We start from the raw sequence: 24,775 nt of genomic DNA, 5'->3' as shown, positions 1-24,775 counted from the left end.
ACAAATGGTTATCATTCAATTGGGATGTTATTTATCTATTTACTATCATATAAAGTGTGCAGCGTAGACAGGAGATACTAGGATTGTCCAGCAACCAGGCTAGAGACATTTGAAGGTGGTTTGATGGTTTCTGTGTCATGATCCTAGTGTTCCTAGGGTTCTACCTCTGAGTTGGGAGGACATCTTGGTGGGTGCTTCTCTGAGGTAGGCAGGACAAAACTTTACAGTAGTGAGAGGCATGTACTGGCATGAGTGACGCTGACAACCCCAGGAACTTGGGTGGTTCCAAAAAGGCTAACTACACCAAAATGTTCTGCAGAATTTTATAACTGTATTGTTTTGATTAATCAACATTTTGTAATTTTATCGCTCTGGGAGAGGGCCTAGGGAGTAAAACAAATGTGGTTGTGATGAGAGCAACAGTTGAGGTCTTCTTGAGAAGTCAAGTCACAGTCTGTCCTTTTCACTTGTTTATTATTGGGCTGAAGGACAGCTGCAGCCCCTGTACACAAGAGAGGGTAATACAACCTCGGTATAATTACACATCGGTAGCCCTCCCAGCTGGGAATTGCAGATTTATAAATATTCTCCTGCCTGTATTATGTACTTTCAGAATAACTGAAGGGGAGAGCAAATCAGATTATAATTTCAGGGGGACAGATTTCATCTAAGTGAGGGTTTCTTTGTTTTGTTTTGGATGTGTGAGATTCAAATAAATGGTTTTGTATTTAGTACTGAAGGCCATTGTGGGTGTTCTTTGTAAAGGTGTGGTTTGTTTTCAGCTTTTGTAAGCAAACAAAGTTTAAGCTGTAATACATAATGCTTAAGAGAGGTCATAATGATAAAACGTGTAATTAATTATGTTGGTTAGCCTAGATTATTTGTCTGATATGAAATTTATCATAGTACAAGTTTGAAAAAAACTGTAGTTTGAAGTCTGCAATCACTACATCAACAAGTCTTCATGTTGTTTCAACATTGACTGTAACTGTACTTTTGGAGGTGGGGTAGAGAATAGCATGAAACCCATAAAGGATTGTCATGCGTGGGGCATGCTTGCACATTCCTTCTGTGGCATTAGCACATACTGGAAAACTCTGTTCAGTGGCAACATCCAGTGCACATACCTGATGATTAACAAATTGCATGTTACTTCCTGTACAGCAGTTTTTTCTGTAGGACTCAATATTGTGTTGGGAGCAGTCCTATGGTCCAGATTTTGTTGCTTAGAAGACAGAATGTCCATCTGCTGTCCTTATTAAAATTATTTTGCATGTGGGTGTATGAACATCATTCCATTTGGCTTTTCTATTTCCTTTGTTCCTTCCCCTTTCCCCATCTTTAGTGACAGAATTGCAACATTTAATTTGTGGTGGGTGGAATTCAGTACTGTGAGGACTAGAAGGAGTTCAGGAAAATTTAGTTGCTGTTCCATGATGAGAGACAAGGTATTTCCATTCTTCTGAGCTCTAGGAGCAATAACAGGAATCTGGCGTTGAATAAACGAGCAAGCAGTGCACTTGCCTCCTAGTGGAGATCCATGCCATCTTTCCATCATGTTTGTACCCAGAATCCATTGCAGAAGTTTCTCCACTGTAAGGCTAAGGGAATAAATAACACTTTACACATTTTTGTACTTGTGTATGCTTGTGTGCAGCACAAAATTACTAAAGACAATAGTGCTTAATAAACAATTCCTGATAGCTCATGATAAACATCTCATAACAATGAAATGCAACGTGTGTTAATAACGTTTTCTGATGAAGCATAACTGAAATGTCTAGGGACCTTTCAGTCAAGTACTAATGGCTTTGTATTTAGTTATTGTTAATGTTTTCTGGTATTGTGATGATTCAGGAAGCCAAGATGGGGGGTGGGATAAAATAATTGATTTTCTCACTCTCCTTACATGGTACAGTTTCCTTCCACGGGTGATAAGGACTAGTTTTGAATCCTGGTAGTTATTTAACTTTCTGCCCTGAGGTTTCTGGATCTTGAAAGCTGGGATTAAGGAGCGAGGGCCACACTCTCACTCTTGCTGGACATGCCCCATGGGTGGCGGCAGTAGCATCTCCTCTTGCTTAGAGCTGCTATGGTACTGTATGCTTTAAGTGACTGGAGTTTAAAACAAACACTCTTAAGTTTTCAAAGGCAATTGGAAGTCTGTGAATTGCAACTAATGTGGTGGCTTACATCCAGTAGCTGCTTTTTGGTGGGATAATTTTTACCACTCCTCTTGTTACACTGTAGGTACCTGCTTAATTCCTCGTGCTTTTTGTGCCCAAGGAAGTCCCTAGTAGGAATAGAGTTTGGGAGATCTGTGGGCTGCAGAAAGAGGGGACAGGGGAAGTTGCATTTTGCAGGCTTTGTGGAGTTTTGCAGTTTGTTAGATACAAGCCAATGAGAAGGTTTTTTTGTGATATGTAAATGCATCTGATTAATATTATCATGCGTTCAGTGGCCATATGGCTGGTTTATGAAAGCTAAGAAACCACAGTGGATGAGGCCATGAGGACCATAAGGAAAGTAGTTTGCTGTGGTCTTTGTTGGTTTCCCACAAAGTTGGAAAGATCATTGTGGCCTTGGTGAGAGAGCCTGGGCTCAATGAGCTGGGCCCTTGGTTTGAAAATGTGGCCTTTCTATTCTAAAAAAAGGAGAGATTCTCTCCCCCCCCCCCCAATTTCCAAGGGTATCAGGGCACCTTGCAGTGTTTTAGCAGCCTTCATTTTATTCATACAGTTGATTTAGCTGCCATGGCATGAGTGAAGGCCTATGCTACTGTTGCCAGTTTCTGCCAGATAGGGACCGAGTAATGTGGCTGTCGTGGATTTCTGTGGGTATTGTTGGGAACTGGGCCATTCTTTTGTCCAGCAAGCTGCTGAATAATTTGCTGAGGCTGCTATTGTCCCAGACAACTCTGCACCCAAACTACTACAGCTTGTCTGTCAGTTTGTACCAATGAAGTAATTCAGCCTCTCGAAAGTGGACGATGTTTTAATCATTTCCTAAATGGTTAAAGGTTAAAGGTTTCAGGTAACCTTTGTCCTGTGTTCTTTCCCAGTGTTTTACCTCTTATCCACACCAGAGCATGACTTGATTTATATTTTATATAGGAGTGCTACATGTTTTTCATGAGTGGTTAAAATGATATAGTCTAGTATTGCTTATGTAGTCTAGTATTGGGACTGCAAATCTAAGATTTGAAGTTGTGCCTAACAATTATACTTACGAAGTTACTTGGAATATTATTTTTGTATATAGCTTTAGCTGGGCAAAAATTCAACAAATAGAAAAACTTGACAATTGAATATAAACCTGTGTTAATTGCATGTTCTTCTTTTTTTACAAAACCATTAATTTGTTTTAGCTAAAGTTATGCTTAATTTTTTAAAATGTTTGTAGAATATACGTCATATTGATAAGGACTTAACTATCTACAAATATTTGTGTTTGTAGTATTTAGCTAATTTGAAATAACCCTATCATTATCCTGAATTTATTACTTGGTAATCTAGAGGGGTAGCTGTGGTACCCTGCTTTACCAAAAATAAACAAACGTCTAGAAGCACCATAAAGACTAATAATATTTTCTTGCAAGCTAAACTTTCATGGTCTAGAGCCCACTTGTTTAGATTATATCACATTACACATTCATAATTAGTACTTAAATCAGTGTTGCATGTTCTGTTAGGTAGGAGAGTACTGTAGCTTTCAACAGCAGTGTTCTTCAGAATCTTTGAACCCTTTTTATGCAGTGAGTTGGAATTAAGATGACTGGCAGTAGACAAGCTTTTTGAGTTTCCCTTCCCTTCCCAAGAGCTTCAGGAGAGTGCTGGGTGTGTTATGGGGAAACTGGAAAGGGTAAGAGCTAACTCTTCACACAAAGAAGACAAAGTAGGTTCATCAACTTTTGATTTAAACAGGTTGTTTCACACACTATTTCTCTTCCTAACCCTCTAGGGCATGATCTACCTATGTAATTAGTAGAATATGTTAGTGCATGGGTATGGCAAGGGGCAGATTGGGCCACACAAGGAACTGTGAAAGCTGTTCCTCCACTGCAGTGACACCATGTTGCTCTATCATCAGCTGGAAAAAGGTCTTGTAAGGGTGCTTGTATAGATTCCCAATGCATACAATAATCTGTAATACAGTCCACAAATACTTCACAGATCAAAATAGAGCCCAGCTTGTTCAGAAAAGCAAAATCATGAACAGCCAGGGGTGTGGCCTGGTGAACAATAGATGTCAGATGGAGGGGGCCTGGTGAGTCTGAGCTAACACAGTCCAAGCTATAAATATGCTTTGAGTACCTGGCTTACTAGAAGGGCATGTAGAACAGATGAACAGAGAAGGAAAGCCATATTGTAGAGTACAGGGGACAAGTCACACTTGCACACCAGATGCTAGGAACGCTTTCTTGGAAGTAAATCCCAATGAATAAAGTAGCACTTGTTTCTGTCTAGACCGTTTCGAAAATGTTTTATGCCACCTCTCCAGGGAACCTTCCTGAGGTGGCTCGCAAAACATAATAAATACATTGAAAGTTATTAAAATCCAGAATGAAAAAGCCCAACTAGAGCATAAAAACAGATCATTGAGCAGGTTAAAATATGTTTTAAGATGAAAAGCAAATGATAAAATAGTGTTCAAAGATCAGCCCTTTAACTAAAAGCTGGATAAGCAGAAATGTTTTAGCTCACTGTCTGAAAGAGAGCAACATAGGCACCAGGGGAGAGGCATGTTTTATTCCTTGATACACTACAGAAGCAAGCATTTCCCCTTTGCCATGCTGAGGGAGGCACAGCTGTAGGGAAGGCTCTTGGAAGAAATCCCTAGCATGCAAGGCCATGCTCTTTCACCCGCACCAAGATTTCCTTGCTCTTGGGCAACTTTTTCAAATCTTCATGGTTGGTGGTAGCCCTCATGGTTCCCACGTGTGGACCAAACATTGTGGCCCTTAACATGCATGTACTTTTGCTGCAGTTGAAAAAAGAAGTTGGGGGGGGGGGAGAGAGAGAGTGTGCGAGTGAGTGAGCACTGGTCTGGCAATAAATACATATACAATTTATTTGTAAAAATATGTATGAAGATTGGGATTTTCCATTAATGTGATGAACTCATGACAGTACTCAGGAAGTCATGGGTGTCCCTGGCATGTTGGGGAGCATGAGCTAATGTGTATATGTTGGCTACACAGTTTCAACTATGCCTATTAAGAGAAAACAGTGCTGCTGGCTTTTAATCAATTTGGAGGCAACCAGGACAAATGTCTGACTTCAACACAGAAGAGTTTGGCAGCTAGCCAAGTGGTAACTTAACCCCCCCCCCTTTCACTGGGTCTGGTTTCTTTTCTTCATCAATCCTAACACATGCCCTACAATCCTCTATAAATTTGGGGGGCAGATTTATTTATTTAAAACATTTTAGCTACCTTTCTGCTTTATAGGAACTCAAGGCAGTTTACAATACAAATAATTAAAAAAACACTTCTCTTTAAAATGAATAATTGAAAACTACTGGTAAGCAGAAGAACTAGCCAAATGCCATCATTAACCAAACTGTCTGTAGTTGCCTCCTAAAGATCATGAGCAAGAGGAACAGTGTTTCATAACTGTGGGGCTGCTTGTATACCCTCACTAGCTCTTTGTCCGTGGGACCACTTTCGCACGAGGAATTTGCCTCTGCCCGACCTCGTATTGTTTGCAGGTTTTAATGCTGCTTCTTCATGTCATCGGCAGCAACCCGTGGCTCTCTAGGGGTCGGCGTGAATTTTTAACTCCATTGCCCTGCAATAATGGAAAGTAGGAGAATCCGCTTCCTGTTTCTTGTCACAGCATACAACAAGGTGAAAACCGGGGCAAGCCTGTCAGAAAGAAGAAATGCACAACAGTCTTGGTAGCGTTTTATCCGCCCTCCCCTCTCCATTTCCGGATTACAATTTAAAAAAAATGGCAGGGTCCACATTGTAATGGGAATGCAAACTGACGTCCCTGTGTCTCAGTGGAAATAAAATGTACTGTCATGTTCTCTTATATTGGCAGTGGCCAGCAACCCTATCTAAAACACATTCATATGTTTGTTTTCTGGTGGTAGGGCATGAATGGGGGAAGATGGGGGGAACTGTGTTATGAAGCAGACCTCTCCCTATTAGTATGGTGTCCAGTATGGTGTCCGTGTTCTGTATTTTTATTCTGTATTGTGAATACATAATCCTCGGGGTCCAATCACCATGGCCAGAGTATATCTAAAGCCCATCAGAAATCTACCCAAACATAACTTGAGATCATCCTAAAAAGTATCCTGAAAGAAATCAAGGAGAATTTTTAATTGTTGTGTTTGGTCCCTGTAGCAGCACAGAAGATGCCTTTAAAAAAATTAATTTCGGGACTCGGGGAGGGGGGAATGTTTGAGTTCCCAAAACCACCACTGAGAGGGGATTGGTGGCTTACGTTTATTGACAACCTGAGAAGTGGGGAGAAACCTGTGGGTAGTCCATGCTTCTGACTTCTCCGCCATCTCGTTGGGAAGGGAAAAACCATGATGAGATGGTGAGATAACGTGGGAGGGGTCTACCCTCAGGAAGCGGCCAAATGCATAGTTTACAGTCGCACTTTTACAAGCAGCAGGTGGCGTGTGATGTTCCCCTCCATGCGGAAATTGTCTGGGATAGTCAAGAGGGCCTCTCCCTACGATCTTAGTTCTCAGGCATGAACATATGGGAGAGGATGGTCCTTCAGATATCCCATACCCAAGCCATGTTGGGCTTCAAAGGTCAAAACCATCTCCTTGAATTGGGCTTGGAGGTGGATCATAAGCTGGTGTAATTTTTGTAGTATATGGGACATGTGCTCCCAATAGCTGGCTGCAACCAGCAGTCTGGCTGCAGCATTCTGCAATAGCTGCAGCCTTTGAACACTCTTCAAAGATAACCCCAGCTAGAGCACATTGCAGTAGTGCAGTCTATTTATAACTAAGGCACAGGTCATTGTGGCTAGATCAGGCTGTGCCAGAATGTGTGCAGTTGGCACATGGACTGAATCTGGATGAAAAGGCTCCCAATGACAGCAGCCATCTAATTTTTATGTAACTGCTGTGTTGAACAGCACTCCTAACTTGTGAACCTGGCTTTTCAAGGGGAGTGCACCCTCATCCAAGACATGGAAGCTCTCAAGTCCCTAGTATCCCTTCCTACTTACCCATATAGCCATTGTCTTGTATGGATTAAGTTTCACTTTGTTTGCTTGTTCTCATCCAGCACCTTACTTGACTCCATGCACTGGTTTAGAACAGCAACAGTTTCCTCAGAACAAGGTGGGGAAAAAGGTAGAGCTGGTATGATCTGTGTTTTAGCGACACTGCTGCCCAAACCTCCTCATGGCCTCTCCTGTTAACTTCATGTAGATATTAAATAGTATAAGGGATCCCCCAGCACCGCCTTCTGCTACCAGGTGTTCCATTAGGATAATAATACTGAACACTGTTGAGATACCCAGAAGAATTAACAGATTCACAGAGGAGTAGATTTCCCAGGCAATATTGGGATGGTCTCCTGAAGATAGGAAGTTTGAAAGCTACTGGGGTAGGAATTTACCTTGCATCTTAAAATGGTTTCTTTTTGTTTTCTGTTCTACATTGACAGTGTTTTACAAATGATGTATGAGAGCATGCCCCTAATAACATTCTAAACATCTCTAGAATAAATTGAAGCCAGTATATGTTGTAAAGCATTTAAGGGATCTTGAAATCTTGAAGGGCATTGTGAAGAAAATTATCCTGGCCTTTCCTTGGTAAGTAGGTCCTTATGCTTTGTTTGGAGCCTTTATCTTTCAGGATCTACCACCCACCCAGAGTGGTAATGTTTTCACTGTACTAAATATCTGGGTTGCTTATGACCGTGGTATTTCAAGCATGGAAGAGAAAACATTTGGCCTCTGACCCAAGTGCTTGTTAACAACACATCAGCCTGTATTGCAGAAAGGCCCAGACTAAAACAGTCCTGGTGATTCAGTTGCTCATTGGCCTCCTCAGGCACCTCCTGCCCATATTTGAAACATTTCTCCAATCTCCAGAGGCTGTGTTGGTACCACTGTGACTATTAATGGGCTTCGTCTCCCTTTTAAGGCTGTGTATCTTCAGTGGCCTGGGATGCCATCTATGTTGTTGTAGGTGGTCATCGTCTATCTTTTGGCATGGCTGAAGTAGCAAAGGCTGTATTTCACAGCTTGCCTTTGGGCTTATAAAGCCAGGGGCTAAAGATTTTGAAAACTAGGGTCCGTCTCAGTTATCCCTGGATTTCCCAGTAGTATTCAGAGTGTTACAGAGACTCTTAGGCAAGAAAGCCTAGTAGGTTTTTACAATGCAAAGGCCTTTAAGGACCTCCCCCTCCCATACTGCCCAATCCACCCATTGTGTTAGTTCTTCTTCTGAAGCCCAGCTCTGCATGTTCCTAGTTGTAGAAGTTGGTGCAACTTAAATGGACTCTGGGGAATGGTAGAGGACAGGAAGGCCTGGAGGATCATTGTCCATGGGGTCGTGATGGGTTGGACACGATTTCGCACCTAACAACAAAGTTGTAGAGGTTGGTGATGATAGGCTTCCCCCTCCCCCATGGTGGTACATTTCCTTTGGAATGCTCTCACTTTTGTGGCTCCCCCAGACTTGCTTGCACAGCCTCAGCAAATGCTGGGAGATGTAAGGGGAGGTGATACTTGGAGAGGATAGAGTATATGAAGAATGTGATGTCATATTTCCTCCAGCTTCTCTACAGTCTTTACCAGAGAAATTAGGGGAATTACTGAAGTGTCATCTAGAAGTGATGTCACATCCAGCTGAAGCTCCAATCTCCTATATTTTTCAAGGGTAGGAAGTTAAGGCAGCGGGTGGGACTTCGCCTTCCACATATGTGCAAATAGTTAGTCTAGGCTCTTCTGAAGCTTACATTTTTGGTGCCATGCCAAAATATTTCCATTTAATTAGGGCTTTTGTGGGTTTTTTAAAATCTACTGACGATCTAGCTCGAGGCCTATTTTACCAATATCATTTCTATGATGTTTAAATGCCCTCACTTGTTTTTAATGGCTTACTTATTATTGATCATTTTAAAGGTGTCGTCTCTATAATTGTATTGTATTGTTGGATTTCTTAAACTGTCTCAAAGCAAGATTCTGAAGAGACTATGTATATATTTTATTAAATGGATAAATGAATGGGAGAAAAAGTGTCTTTTAAAGACTGCATAGTATTGGAGAATGTTGTATTTTAGCGTATTTGTGGGCAAAAATGAGGACCAACAGACTTGTCCAGTATCCCTTGTGTTTTCTTTAGAATGCTCTCCCTCCCCCCATCCTCCACAGAGAAATAGATGTTCTTTAGCAGATATCCATGTGTTGTTGTTAGGTGCAAAGTCGTGTCCGACCCATCGCGACCCCATGGACAATGATCCTCCAGGCCTTCCTGTCCTCTACCATTCCCCGGAGTCCATTTAAGTTTTCACCTACTGCTTCAGTTACTCCATCCAGCCACCTCATTCTCTGTCGTCCCCTTCTTCTTTTGCCCTCGATCGCTCCCAGCATTAGGCTCTTCTCCAGGGAGTCCTTCCTTCTTATGAGGTGGCCAAAGTATTTCAGATATCCATGTAGTCTCCTGAAAAATAGGAAGAAGGCAGAAGGGTAGGGTATAAATTTTGGAAAATCAGTAAGCTTCAGGACCAGAGTTGCTGTTCTATTTGTTGTGTATAGACAATGTCTGTATTTTGGAATTTTGGAATGCTGATGTATCATGTGTTTGATTACAGTGTAGTGTCCTCTCTCAAAAGAGCATCTGGGAGGCCTAGCCTGGTCCTTTTTTCTGGTCTATAATAGCTTTTCATGTGTAGGGAATATTTAGTGTGGAGGAACATTTAGAAGTGCACAAGAAATAAAACCCACTCGCGTTCAAAAACATCCAAAGGAATGCCATATGAGCACACCCAACCACATCAGTCATCTTCAGTTTTGTCTGTCTCCTTCTATTGTTTTCTTTTAGCTTAGTGTAGTGGTTAAGAGCAGTGGCTTCTAATCTGGAGAGCTGGGTTTGATTTCCCACTCCTCCCCATGCAGCCAGCTGGGTGACCTTGGGCTAATCACAGTCCTGGTAGAGCTGTTCTGACAGCAGTTTCTCTGAGCTCTCTCAGCCTCACCTACCTCGCAGGGTGTCTGTTGTGGGGAGAGGAAGGGAAGGTGATTGTGAGCCCCCTTTGAGACTACTTCAGTGAAGAACCCTGCTTTTCACTATCTGAAGGAGTCTCAAAGCAGCTTACAATCACCTTTCCTTCCTTTTCCCATAACTGACACACCGTGAGACAACTGTTCTATGAGAACAACTCTAACAAGACTGTGACTATCCCAAGATCACGCAGCATGGGGAGGAGTGGGAAACCAAATCTGGCTCTCTAGATTAGAGACTGCTGTTCTTAACCACTACAGCAAGCTGGCTGTCCTATGAAAGTCCTGTGCAGTCCTATGTAATAAATACACAATGCTGATGGTATGCAGTGCTTGTTAAAAAGGAAATAACAGTCTGTGATTCAGATTTTTATTATTTTGTTATAATTCAGATGTATGGTTTATTTGCAACTCATATTTGGGTTGAAAGGAATCGTGGGGCAAGTGGAATAATCATTCAGATGCATTTCTGAGTATGACAGTGTAGAACTTTCCTTTACATTAACAGGGAGTGCCAAAGCAATGTAGACTGAAGTGGTCCGCCAAGCCTGCAAGTGTCTGCAGTGGGATGATCTGTCATTCTTGGAATAGTGGTAATCATTGTTTCTTATTCACCACTTTTAAATTCAGTCACATATCTGTGTTAAAGGAAGAATCTAAGAAGCAACTTTCTGTACAGGCTTTGATATATTGTAGAGTAAAAAATGGAAGCCCTTGTTACTAGAGCATCTGAGAATTTCACAGTATTGTTCCTTTGAATGCCTAGTATTATAGTCCCAGGAGTTTGTCTGTACCCTGATTTGAGCCTGCCTATGTCTTGGAGTCCTACCTGTGGACTCCGAGGAATGGTAGAGGACAGGAAGGCCTGGAGGATCATAGTCCATAGGGTTGCAAGGGGTCAGACACGACTTCGCACCTAACAACAATGTTTTGGGGCTGCTTTGTATCTTACGTGTATCTTACAGACTGCAAGAGGATGCCACTGTTTCTGAAACATGGCATTTCTGCATCTCCCTCCTCCCACAGAGTTCCCTGTTCACTGGTATGAGAAGCAATGGCAAACATAGCCATGCACATATTTTCACATCTGCTTTTCAGCGCTTCTTTTTATAACATGCAGTTGGATTTTAGGATTTTATAACCTGCTTTAGATTAGAAAGCCCATCCTGCTGGTTTTGTTGGAATGTTGACTTCTTTCTCAAGCTTTCAGTAGATCAGGCAATTTCACATTTCCTGCTTCTGTCGATATTTTGTCTGCAGCCCAATGCTCACTTTTGATGTGTCGGAGTCTTTTATGAAGCTGGTTTCTTACACATCTTGCTTATGAATGCAACTTTGTTTGGTGACTGCTCATTTTACAATGGCAGGTAACATAGTGACAGTTTATTGACTTTATCTGTGTGTGTACTTGCACACTGCTATATAGGTATATGGAAGTGATGGGATATAGTGTCTGTTGACCCACTTGTGTGGTTTGCCTAGCTCTATGCACACTCCATCTTCCTGATGCCCTCTGCGATAATTTCCTTGCTCACATAAACCAAAGCAAGCTTGTTTTACAAAATGTTCATCTAACCTGCATACAGACTGGGACAGAGTAAATAGGCTGTTCAGAACAGCTCTCTTCTCATGCCCAGCCCTGCCTATTTAGCCTGGCTGCATAGAGGAGAACTCCCTCCTGAGCAGAAGAATTCTTTTCTTGTGATGCAGGCTTTAGAAATGCTGCCAAGAGCTGAGAATAGCCCAAGTGTCACCAGAAATCCACCTGGCGCCTTTTCCTCAGCAAGGGTTCCTGGGATATTGTTTTGTGTTTCTTTGCTTAAGGAGAACCATGCCACTATGAGGTGCCTATAGGGCACTGACAGGAATGGGGCTGAAAAGAAGTTGGCTGCCTGGTCTTCTGCTGGGGCGATTCAATATTAATACCCTATTTTTTGGATGAGCTTAGGTTGCAGCTGCCTGCTAAGCTTTTTACAGCATGACCATAATGAAACAAATCCTCAGTTGAATCGGGTATCTTGGAAGGATACTGGTTGCATATGTGATTTAGGAGTTACCTCACCAATTCTGTTGATTTTTCTAGCATAAGGTGATTATTTAACTGAAACAAGTACGTAAACAGTTAGCTTCCCTGCAGGTTGTCCATGCGTGATTTTATCTTGGTTGGGGTTTGAACAGGGCTTAAATAGACCTCCATGAAATTTGGAGGTGCCTGGGCAGCTTTTCTGCATGGAACAGAGGTTTATGTTTGGTAACAAACGCCTTCTGTATTTTGCAGGGTTATTTAAAGCCTCTGATAAGTGAAGAGCTAAAGATAGGCCCCTCAGCTGGCCCTGGGAAAATGCTGCTGCAGGAGGCCTACTGTGGGTACTCACTGAATCCGAAATAAAAAAGAGCAAAAGTGGGTAATAGCTGACAAGGAGTGTGTGTATTGCATTCCCCCTGGCATTGATGCCAGCTGGGCCAGCAGTCTTAAACAGGAGCCTTGTTGATTCCTTATCTTGGCTTGTGCTTGAAACGCTGCTTCCTAGTATTTCTGGTTGTGAGCATGAGGCTCCTGGCACTGGCAGCTCTTAGTGTCAGGAGTCTCTTGTCTCTTTTCTCCCCAGAATGGCCCTCATGTACCCTGCTTTTCACTTCAAGAGCTTGAATGTGAGGAAGGCTGCTGCTATCTGTAGTTCCTATATTTATGAATACAGCATCAGACCCTGGTGATTTTGCAAATGTGCTAGCCTGTGACTCTGCCTGTATGCATACAAATTGTCTCTTCTCTGTCTTAGGAACTGAGATGATGGTGATCCCAATTAACAGTAAAGCTCAAATAATACAAAACAAAGCAAACAATTTAAAATGTATCTTTGTACCAGTTGTACCAGAGAGAGCCAGTTTGGTGCGGACTTCTAATCTGGCATGCCAGGTTCGATTCTGCGCTCCCCCACATGCAACCAGCTGGGTGACCTTGGGCTTGCCACAGCAAAGCTGTTCTGACCGGGCAGTGATATCAGGGCTCTCTCAGCCTCATCTATCTCACAGGGTGTCTGTTGTGGGGAGAAGAATGGGAAGGCGACTGTAAGCCGCTTTGAGCCTCCTTCGGGTAGAGAAAAGTGGCATATAAGAACCAACTCTTCTGAGATGACTGAAGATGGCGCCGTGCTAGCCCGATCTGTAACGGGCTCCCCAGCCAGGCAGAGGGCCAGGAGCAGAAGCACCTGGCCGACCTGAGCAAGATATGCAAATCTTGCTCGCCAGTCGCCCCAGGAACTGGGAACGGCATCCCGAGGGTCCTACAGATCTGTGAAGACTAAGTTCTCCGGATCACCGCTACCTGTGCTGGGGGTCATAATGGTGTCCTTGTCCTAAATAATCTTCTAAGCTTGGAACGACCAGCTGATAAAAGCCTGCACTTTTCCCAGACCATCTTTTTTTCTCCAGCTTGAAAAGAGCTGAAGTCTGAGGAACGCAAAGACTGTGAGTTTTCTGTTTGATCTTCTCTTCTTCAAAGCCAGGCATTAGCACCCCTCCTTCCCCCCTAACCAATTTACAAGAGAATTCTTTCTTCGGACGGGAGGCAAGCCAGCTAAATACACTCGTTAAAACTGACAACGAAAGAACTTGAGAATTTGTTTATGAGAGCTCAGGGGAAGCTCCTGACAGAATACGGAGATTTTTTAAACTGATAACGTCTGATCACCCGAACTCTCGTGAGACGCTGTTACTGCATACCGCACACAAGAAATGGAAAATCTAACAAACGCACAGATGTTTTATTTGTTAAACAAAGACAACTTAGAGATACTGAAAGTAGTCAAAAAGATTGAAAATGAAATTCAAGATACCAGGAAAGAGCTCTCAGACAGAATCGACGGTTTGAAGAAAACAGCTGATGAAAACACAAATCAGCTGGCAACACACCAAACGAGAATCCAATGTCCAGAAGTCAAACAACAGGAGTGGGAGAGAACTCTGGAAGTAGAACTCAAAGCTAGGAGCATTAAAATTAAAGACGTCCCAGAAGAATTTGGGAAAACAGATCTAAGGAAGGAAAGACTACTTAGAGGAGGAAGAGATTCAGATTGATAAAGTATACAGAGTCTATTCAGAGTCTATTCACACAAGAATCAACCAAGAGACATTTTTGGTCCTGACAGCAAGGCTGCTAGAAATACTCTATACAGAAACCGTCAGGCGAGTTTGGTGGATCAAGAAACACAAATACTTCAAGACCTGCTAGCTGATACATCATGGAAAAGAGCACAATTTCATTTTCTGCGACCACCTGAAGAATGTGATGAACAGTGGAGCATTTACTTGGCTTTTTGTGGGAAAGACAGGAGTAATTCTTAGGCTAGGGCCAACATACGAAGGGAACTGACTTTATATTACTTAAGATAATAATAGATTATACTCTCATAATAGATTATACTCTCATATGTATCAGCAATTACTTTGCTAAGAAAGACTGTAATAACTTCTAGATTAAGACTAATATGTGATGGGAACTGAATATGTACGTTATAGGTAAAGGTAAAGGTAAAGGTTTCCCCTGTGCAAGCACCGAGTCATGTCTGACCCTTGGGGTGACGCCCTCTAGCTTTTTCATGGCAGACTCAATACGGGGTGGTTTGCCAGTGCCTTCCCCAGTCATTACCGTTTACCCCCCAGCAAGCTGGGTACTCATTTTACCGACCTCGGAAGGATGGAAGGCTGAGTCAACCTTGAGCCGGCTGCTGGGATTGAACTCCCAGCCTCATGGGCAAAGCTTTCAGATGGCTGCCTTACCACTCTGCGCCACAAGAGGCTCATGTACGTTATAAGAGGATGGCAAACTATACTTTCACATGTATCAATAATTATTTGACCTAACCACTACACCAAACTGCCCTATGTGGCAGAGTTGTGGCCTTTTATGGCTGCTTCTTATGAAGTAAAAATGTGCTGATAATTTCAGCATCTCTTATGGTTGTTTACTGTAATTGGAAAGATACTTTGTAGTTTGTGGCTTTTTATAGGCTTCATCTGTCATCGCATTAATTATTCTGAAAAAGTACTTAATTGCTCACTTTAAAAGATAGCAATATTGTTATCTAAAAATTTGCTGTAGTTTTGTTTTCAATATTATGACATGTGGGATTCTGCAAGGTACCATCTTGTCCCCTGTATTTATCAACATCGCCATGAAACTGCTGATGACACCAATATGTGAATGACACTTGGCCCTATCTTGTGATTCTGGCTGATCCCAGGGAGTCTGTAGAAACCCTGGGGGCAGTTTTAGAGGGATGTGAGCTAATTTATTAAATTTATTTATTTGTAGATAAATAAATTTCTATACATTGCCCTCTCTTCTCTCTTCAGACAAAAATGGAGAACCAGGAAAACAAGGTTATATGTTCGTGTTACAGTAAAGTAGTATTTTATATTTCTAGAATGTATGTAAAATTTTATATACAATTTTTATGGAATTATTAAATTGCATACTTTTACCTATTGTAACCTGCCATGAGTCTTTGGGAAGGGTAGGCTATATAAGAATGAAAATAAATGTCGGCTTTCCCCCCTTGAACATTAGGAGGGGGGAGGCCACCTGTTTAACATAAAAGCTTTGCCAGTTAAGTGAGTGATGGTTGTCAATCTGGGGGGGTACCTGTGCTCAAGGTTAAGAACATGCTGGGTTATCTTTTTGTGGCCTGAGAGTCTGGGAAGCAGCATTCATTATCAGTGGCGTTCAAGGGATGATGTTTGGAATGAGACATGACAGGACCATTGTTTCTGATGTAGAGGGGTGGCTGAAGGGTCCATATTCTCTACTCATTTGCTTGCATCTTTTTGGTCAAGGCTTGAGTAGTTGCACCTTTGCCTTTGCTTCTATCTGTTAACTCCTTCTGTGCCAGAGAGCAGAACATGCAACTTGCCCAGCAGTGCTCTGCTGAGTCCCGCTAGCAGCTGGAGAGGGCCTAATTGTGTAAAGTCCCCAATCCTAATGATCGATTAAAAAGATCACATGCCACTTTTCATAACAGTAGTTGAGGACCTAGTCAAATTCTGACATGGCTCCCTAGAGCCTAACTGTGTAGAAATCGCACCAACACTTATATAATGACTCAAGGACATACAGGCAGCAGATTCATTATAAGTTTTCTAACCATTTGCTGAATTTCCTGGGCTCTTATGATATTTCTTAGATAGAATGACGTGCACAGACACCCGCAGCATCCTTCTCTGGTATTTAAGTGAGAATCATAGGCCATGCACTGCCCTTCTAAAGAGTTTTAGTGACAGATGCTAATTCTTTTCTTCCTGTACTGAATAAAAGCCTTAGGAGTGGCTCCTTGCTCATTCAAGTGACCAGATGTACACACTTTTGCTCAAACAGGCAGGGACCTAGGAAAATCTATAAATATTTAATCCAAAGGAGGCCTTGTTCATTTTGTAAAATCACTCAGCAGCCCGGTTCCAGAGCAGGACCAACAGGCATGTATGTTTATAGTGGGGGGTAAATTCAGTTTCACATATAGAAGTATGTTACACATAGTTACACATAGAAGTACTATAAATAAATAAATAAATAAATATACAGAGTCTTTTACTGCTTTCCTTTGCTGGGCCATCCTTTAAAATAGCGATCCCCAACCTGTGGGCTACGGACCACATGTGGTCCATCGACTAATTGAAGGTGGGCCGCGAAGGACGCCTCCCCTCCCCGCGGCCCTTTACTTCATCCCCACTGGCCCTTTACAACACACTTTGGGTGTCATTGTCTCCCATCACTCCCAGATGGGACTATCTCGTTGCAGAGAAACAAGCTCAGGGTTCCCATTGATTTGTCATTGTCATGAGTTAAAATTTCCATGAAAATAAAATGTTCCTTATGTTCATTGTTGTGGCATGTCAGTAACTTATTTTGAAGGGATGTTTAAACATTACCATAGCGACCAGAGTCTGAGAGCGTTAGGGCAGTGGTTGAGAGTAGAGGGGTAAACTACCCCACCCCCACCAGGCCTCAGTAAAATTGTCAAGCGTTGAGTGGTGATAAAAAGGTTGGGGACCACTGCTTTAAAATACATTTTGCTTAGTATCCAAATCTTATTGTTCTCTTTGCTGAGTGTACTCCATTTAAATTGTAGTCCAGCTGCTGCAGCATTTCAGGCCCCATTGCCTGCCCTCCTGCGCTGTCCATGTTTGTAGAGTAGTCCATTGCTTTGCACTGGCATTGGGGCAAACTCAATTTCTTTGCCTTTACTTTATTTATGCAAGTCTCCTGTCAGCTGGGATGTCTGTCTTTTCATTAAAGTTATTAGCCATTTTGTGCACCTTTTGACTTTTTCTACTCTGAATGCAATAGTTTAATAAAAAACGTTTAAAACTTTGCTGCTTTTCTGTATACACCTTAGATTCCCTTGCTGTCCTAGTTGCTTTGTCCCAGAACAGGGAATGACATTAAGGGAAACAACTAGAAGTGGCAATGAAGATGATTTACAAAACCCCACTAATCCAAGGATGCCCTGGAGTGGGTGGAAAGGAGGCAAAGGGCAGTCAGATACCTGACTTGGGCTCCTTGGCTGGTCCTGCACTCTTCCTTTCTTAACAGCTTATCTGACCCATTCAGCTGTAGAGTCTTTGAGGATTCTCTCACCATTCCCTTTGGATCCTCTTGGGAGCAGGTGTTTCTCAGCAAAGGAACTGCTGTAGTTTGTGCATTGCATCCTTGAGTTGAAAGCAATCCAGTACATCCTAGAATCCTGGAGTTGGAAGGGACCTTCAGGGTCATCTAGTTCAACCTCCTGCACAATGCAGGAACTCACAACTACCTGCCCACTCACTCACAAACTGCATAAGTTCATAAAATCAGCCTTTCTGTCAGGTGACTATCTAGCCCCTCCTTTAAAACTTCCAAAGGAGGAGAGTTCACTACCTCCAGAAGAAGCCTTTTCCACTGAGGAACCGCTCTGTCAAGAACTTCTTTCAGATGTTTAGCCAAAATATCTTTTGAATTAATTTTAACCCATTGATTCTAGTCCGACCCCCTGGGGCAACAGAAAACAATTCTGCTCCATCTTCTATATGACAGCCCTTCAAGTATTTGAGGGGACTGCAAGTCGAACAAACCAGTCAGTCCTAGAGGAGATCAGCCCTGACTGCTCCTTAGAAGGCCAGATCCTGAAGATGAAACTCAAATACTTTGGCCACCTCATGAGAAGGAAGGACTCCCTAGAGAAGAGCCTAATGCTGGGAGCGATTGAGGGCAAAAGAAGAAGGGGACGACAGAGAATGAGGTGGCTGGATGGAGTCACTGAAGTAGTAGGTGCAAACTTAAATGGACTTTGAGGAATGATAGAGGACAGGAAGGCCTGGGGGATCATTGTCCATGGGGTTGCGATGGGTTGGACGTGACTTTGCACCTAACAACAACAATCATATCACCTCTTAGTCATCTTCTCTCCAGGCTAAAAAGAGAAAGTTCCCTCAGACCAAGGACCCCCCAGATCCTTTTCATACACACTACTGCCAAGACAAATCTCACCCATCTTACAGTGATGCATTTGATTTTTCCTACCTAAATGCGGAATTTTACATTTTTCACTATTAAAATTCATTTTAGCCCAGTTTTCCAGTCTGTCAAGATCATCCTCTATCCTTATTCTGTCTTCAGGTGTGTTTGCTACCCCTCCCAGTTTAGTATTATCTGTAAATTTAATAAACACCCCTTCTATTCCTTCATCCAAATCATTTAATAATATGTTGAATAACACTGAGCCCAGGATAGATCTCTGTGGCACTCTACTCTTCATTCTCTCCAAAGGGGATTTGATTCAGAGCTGGGTGAATTTTGATTATACAGAAACAAAAACATTCTTCAGCCAGAAGTGCACATTTAGCAACATCTACATCTACATCCCAAGAAGACGCTCACCTACTACTACAAGGCAAAGGAGATGGGGTGTGATTTGTGGCAAATAAGCAAGAGGAAGGGTTCTTAAAGCCACTTCTTCCTTCAGCTGTTATTCTGGATATGTGTACACAGCAAATGGAAGTGCTTGAGTATCATTTTAAGTTAAGATTGTTTCCCAATCACAGCTCATCTGCAATTATAGGAGAACAGGTACATATTCGGACCCAAGCAAGCAACCTGACTACAGTATAAGCAATGGATACAAAAGCAAGATTGATGTACAGCACACACATTTTACCATTTGTCCCTGTAGTTCAAAATGTTTTCTATGAAATTAATGGGCTCCAGGCAGCTTGTTCAGCCTTAGGGTGATACTAGATCCAGCATTATTGTGGGAGAAGCACATTAGTGCAGCTGTAAAAGTGTATTATTATACCTTCAGGTAGCCTAGAAAACTACATGAAGACTTAACCTTAATTTGGTCCACGCTAAGGCTACCTTGTGGCTAGACTATTGCAATGCATTCTACATGGTTATGCCCTTGAAAGCAACTTGGATATTCAAGTTGATATTCAACGCCACAGCCCAGTTACTCATCAAGCGTTAGGCAGAACATGCATGTCCCACCCATTTTGCTGGCAATCCATTTGTTGCCAATCAGTTACTGGGTTCAGTTCAAGATTTTGGTATCATCTACAAAGCCCTTAATGGCCTTTGACCCACATACTTACAGTACTGCTTCTCCTGCTATGCCCCATGGACATGTTGCTTTCCCTTCATGTGACCTTTTTTACATGAAACTGTTGCATGTACTCCACGCATATTGAATTGCTACCTTTTTTTTTTTTGCTAAGAGAGCCAGCTTGATATAGTGGTTAGGAGTGTGGACTTCTAATCTGGCGAGCCGGGTTTGATTCCTCGCTCCCCCACATGCAACCATCTGGGTTACCTTGGGCTCACCATAGCACTGATAAGGCTGTTCTGACCAAGCAATAACATCCAGGCTCCTTCAGGCTCACCTACCTCACAGGGTGTCTGTTGTGGGGAGAGGAAAGGGAAGGCGGCTGTAAGCTGCTTTGAGACTCCTTCGGGTAGAGAAAAGCAGCATATAAGAACCTACTATTTTTCTTCTTCTTAATGGTAGCAGTAAAATATTAAGTGGCTGTCATTATTAAATACAGCAACATTGGCTCTTTGAAAGCATGATGGTTTAAAGAAGGCAGAAATTCAATTGTAAGTTTATCTTCTAGCTTGGCCATCAGCTGATTCAGGATCTGATACATGCAGATTTTAAAACTACCTCTGAAGATGCCAGTCACAATTGCTGCCAAAACGTCAGGGATTGAAACTACCAGACCAGGACTACACAGTCTGGAAAACCCACAACAACCAGTTGACTCCAGCTGTGGAAGCATTCAATAATACATTTTGAAACTGCTTCTCTTTTTTAAAATGTTTTTTATATTTCTCACCAACACCAGGAAAAGGGTCCAAAAGCCCTTAAGTGGCCCTCTGTTAAAGCCAGATGCACCGGAATGTGAGGGTTTTGGATGTTGCTAGGTTATGCTCCTCTGGGGGCACCCCGAGTAGACAGAGGAGAAGGAAGAAATGCAATAGAATTATTTATTTAATCATATTTGTAGGCCACTGCTCCTGGCTAGCTGGCTCACAGTGGTTAACAGCAAATCTAAAATACAATATTAAAAGTAGTACCAAAGACACAAAAAAAACATAAGAATCCTCCCACCCTCATTCATACTGTCCCACTGCCTGCCCATACACTGGTAAAATAGGGTGCTACCCAGGTGATTTTGTAAAACATTATATTGGTGGACTTTAAAACAAGATTTCAATACATACCGTGACTGTTTCTTAATTTTTAAGATCTTGAAAAAGTCTGTGAGGGTATGGGGGAGCCTTGAATTTCAGTTGGAAATCATGATTCCATGTTTCTGAGACAACATTTTTGATGCTTTGAATTACTGAAATGGCGCAAATCTATACAGGGGAACATCATAAAAAAAATCAGAATGAAGAACTAGAATTGAGGCATCAAAGATTTGGGACTAACAAACCAAGTTTTAGTCCTTTCCTACTCAAGCATGGTGATGTGTTAGGTGAGGTTGTAGGCACAAGTATGGGGAGGAGGAAATGTGACTGAGCATTCAGACACCCTGTGGGAGGAGAAATGGAGACCTCCTGGCAGCTCTACCTCATGGTGCTAAGATTATTTGTTTAGCCTTCTTGGTCAGGTCTTGGTCACGTTAAATCTAGAGAATGAGCTAAGCGACCCTGCAGTTTTGCAACTTCCTCTCCCCGGTGCTGCTGAGCACTAAATTAAGTGAGGCCCTGAAAAATGAGGAAATGAAGGGTGTGAGAACTGGAGAGTGAGATCTTGTTTGGTGAAGAGGAGATACTGCCAGTCACCCCCTTTCTTTGGCAGTTGTGAAATTCTTCCTGGCTGTCTGAACACTAAGGTAATAAACACTGTGAATAATGCACCCACAATTTGGGTTAGGGAGCAATCGGGGTGGTGGCACCATTCTGTGGGGATTTTAATGGATGAAGGACCTGATGAGATACTTGTGTGACTGCTCTGCATGTGAGCACTCCTTGCAAAAGAGTTTGAGAAAACTGTTTTAAGAAGAGCATGGAGGGTGCTAGAATTATTTTTATGGGGGCGGGGGGAAGAAAACCTATAAATTGTGCAAATTAAATATGCACTCAAAATTCTTTGTCACCAAGAGGATGTGGCCTAGAATAAATAACTTCATTAAAAAAAAAGATGAGTCTAGCCAACATTCTTGATCTCTTTTGCTTGCCAGAAACAGTGATAAAAGCTAGTCAGCTGTGTGTACTGTGCTGATTGCTTGCACATTGATCATGCTTACTAAAATGCCAGTTATGTCTTACCTAAGCTGAGAACATATTTATATCCCCTGATAAATTTTCCTCAGAAAGCACTTTAAATTCAAATGTGCAAACTTTAACAGCTTGTCTGATGCTCTGTGTGGCTCAGCCAGTTCAATCAAGAATACCTAAATGAAAGTCAATCCTGTCCTCATAAATCCTCACTGACTAAGTGGACAAAATTGAGAACTTCAAATTCTGACTTTGCAGCCCTAGTGAGCTTTGAGTTGGGAAATCCAGTGATTTGAGGCTGTATTCTGGCCTGGCAAGGTATGGTATTCTGAATCAGAACATTACTTTCAAGTGATATAATTGCCTTTTGCCCTGGGGTGTTTTTACTACCTTGCAAAGATCCTAGGACACTTACCATATCTAAGAACAAATATATAAGCAAACGTGGCTAAAACAATTCCTGTTTATCAGATGCATGACTTGTAATAATAATGCACCAGCTAGAATATGAAGATTGGCCAGAAGAATAGTTGATTCTTATATGCCGCTTTGCTCTCCCCAAAGGAGTCTCAGAGCGGCTTACAATCATCTTCCCTTTCCTCTCCCCACAACAGACACCCTGTGAGGCAGGTGAGGCTGAGAGAGCCCTGACATCAGTGCTCGATCAGAACAGCTCTATCAGTGCTGTGGTGAGCCCAAGGTCACCCAGCATGTGGAGGAGCGGGGAATCAAACCCGGCTCGCCAGACTAGAAATTAGTGCTCCTAACCACTAGAAGTGGAGTCTGGAACCTCAGGACAGAGGGAATCACATTGTATAGGGGAAGATGTCAATGGTGAATAGAGCAACCCCTGAAAACACAGGAGCTGACTGTCCCTTCCGTCAACATAAAAGCCAAATCCAGGAGTCCCTTGTTTGCTTATGGCATGTTCCTACTCTGCCTGGGCAAAAAGTTTTATTTGAAAGAATTATACCAATGAGCATTTGGCATGCACGGCCAGCTTGGCTGCCTCTCAGCTTACCCGAGGCAGTGTGTGTTGGTCTTGGCTTAAGCCTGGGAATGCTGCCCTCCAGGATGCTTTCTCCCTGCTTGCTGCTTACTGTCATTTTGAAAAGAAACCCCAAGAAGAAATGGAGGGGAAATCACATGCAGTTGTTTTTATTTCTTTGTTCTGTATTTTCTTTTCTAGTGACTTTTTGCAAGTCAACGAAGCATCACAAGGCAAAGGGCAAGGATCAGTTTCTTCTCCACTCTCGAAGGCACTCTGTATAAATTGGTTCAAACTGGGACCTTTGAGTTGGCAAAGAATTTAGAAATAGGTTCGATGCTGAAATTGATTTTTCCATTCATAAAACAGCACTGTCAACTGTAAAGCAAATACTGCACAAGCACAGCACACCTCTGGGTTTGGAGCACCGTTGTACAGAATCTGTCTTTCATTGTGGGCATGGATATAATAATAGCAGTGGAGAACAGGGATTATGGAATTTATTCTGCAAAAACAAGCATCTATGGACAGAGAATATCTTCCATCCTGCTGGATCCTACCATTTTTTTAAATTGCATTTTTATATTGAGTGACAGATATAATATGATTCCTGGAAATAGAATACCACTTAAATCCTTTGAAGTCCACTTGTTTATAAAACCTAGCAAACAACTAGTTGGAAACTCTTAATATATTTAAAATATACTTACACCCATTTTTCTCCTGATCATTGGGACACAAAGTGGCCGCTTCTCAGGGAAAAATGAATTTCTAAACTGGCAATGCCACCTTCTTGAGTAGGGCAAGAGATCTGTAACCTAACCCACCCCTTAATGTTTTGCATGTGATATAAATAGCGGCTGTTTTCTTAGTTTATTTTTATATCACTCTGCAAAGATATTTCTGCGGCAGTTTGCTCCCCCGTGTCAAAGATCTGGGTAGAATAAAATTCAGAATAATTGATGATGAATTAAGACCTGTATGCTATGTAGGAAAGAGCTAGAGATGTATGCGTTATAAACAGCCGTAGAATATCTCTTATACTAATTATTGACTTCCAAGTAAGGGCAGCCTCAGAAAACCTTTTAATTTGCCAAGCTGTAACTTCAATGTATACCTTGCCATTGCTATGCAACTGAGCTGATGTAATAGGAGGTTCAGTCCATTGGTAGATTTATGAACTGTGAATGAAAATGACTCCGAGTATCTGAGGTACTATGCTGGTCACTTGAATTTTCCCTGCTCTGCAATTGGTAGTGTCATTTGCCTCTGTGTGATATGTTATCTCGTTGGAATTCTCCACTTACACCTACAGTGATGGCCACCCTACTGCTTTGCATTCTCTTTGAACAGGTGCCATCTGTCCAAAAGTGTGTAAAGCCTCTTGGAACGGACATTTTGTTATTTAACTGTCCCTGTGGGATGCACTGGTGAAATAATCCTGATTCTACTTAAAGATTATTTCAGTCCTGATTCCCCCCTTTCTGTAAATAAATCAGCCCCCCTTCAAATAGCACCTGCCACACCAGAATTTAGAGACACAAAAACCCTAATCAAATAAGCAGTGAATATTTCATAAAATATCACCCATCTGAAATAGACCCTACATATGATGGTTGTGGGAAATGATCTTTCAAGTTAGATGTCACAAAGTCATGTGTTCTTAAACCACAGTGAAAAATTATTCTGGTTCTGATGTTGTTGGTTTTTCTCTGATCACCAGATTCCTACTTGCTTTGCATCTCTGCTTCTACCTGCTGCTTATGCAAGTAGTTGATGCTCACCCAGTGTCATAAAGCCTGTTGCTCTTTGGGGACCTCTTTTCTTTGC

At 42.2% G+C, this 24,775-nt stretch overlaps 1 protein-coding gene across 3 annotated transcripts in view; it reads left to right on the top strand.

Annotated features, from left to right (window-relative positions):
* TFEB (transcription factor EB) overlaps positions 1–24,775 on the top strand; it is an 87,832-nt gene that overhangs the window by 17,462 nt on the left and 45,595 nt on the right. The window contains exon 1 of one of the 3 annotated variants that reach the window (XM_077334551.1): positions 21,457–21,572. The exons of the other annotated variants lie outside the window; for them this stretch is intronic. The gene's annotated coding sequence lies outside the window, so the exon portion shown is untranslated. Of the gene's footprint in view, positions 1–21,456; positions 21,573–24,775 lie in introns of those variants that run through there. 3 annotated transcript variants of the gene reach the window in all.

The sequence above is a fragment of the Paroedura picta genome, chromosome 4, assembly GCF_049243985.1.
Source record: "Paroedura picta isolate Pp20150507F chromosome 4, Ppicta_v3.0, whole genome shotgun sequence".
NCBI lineage: Eukaryota > Metazoa > Chordata > Lepidosauria > Squamata > Gekkonidae > Paroedura > Paroedura picta.
The sequence above is the reverse complement of the archived record's forward strand: the minus strand, read 5'-3'. Positions and strand labels throughout refer to the sequence as shown.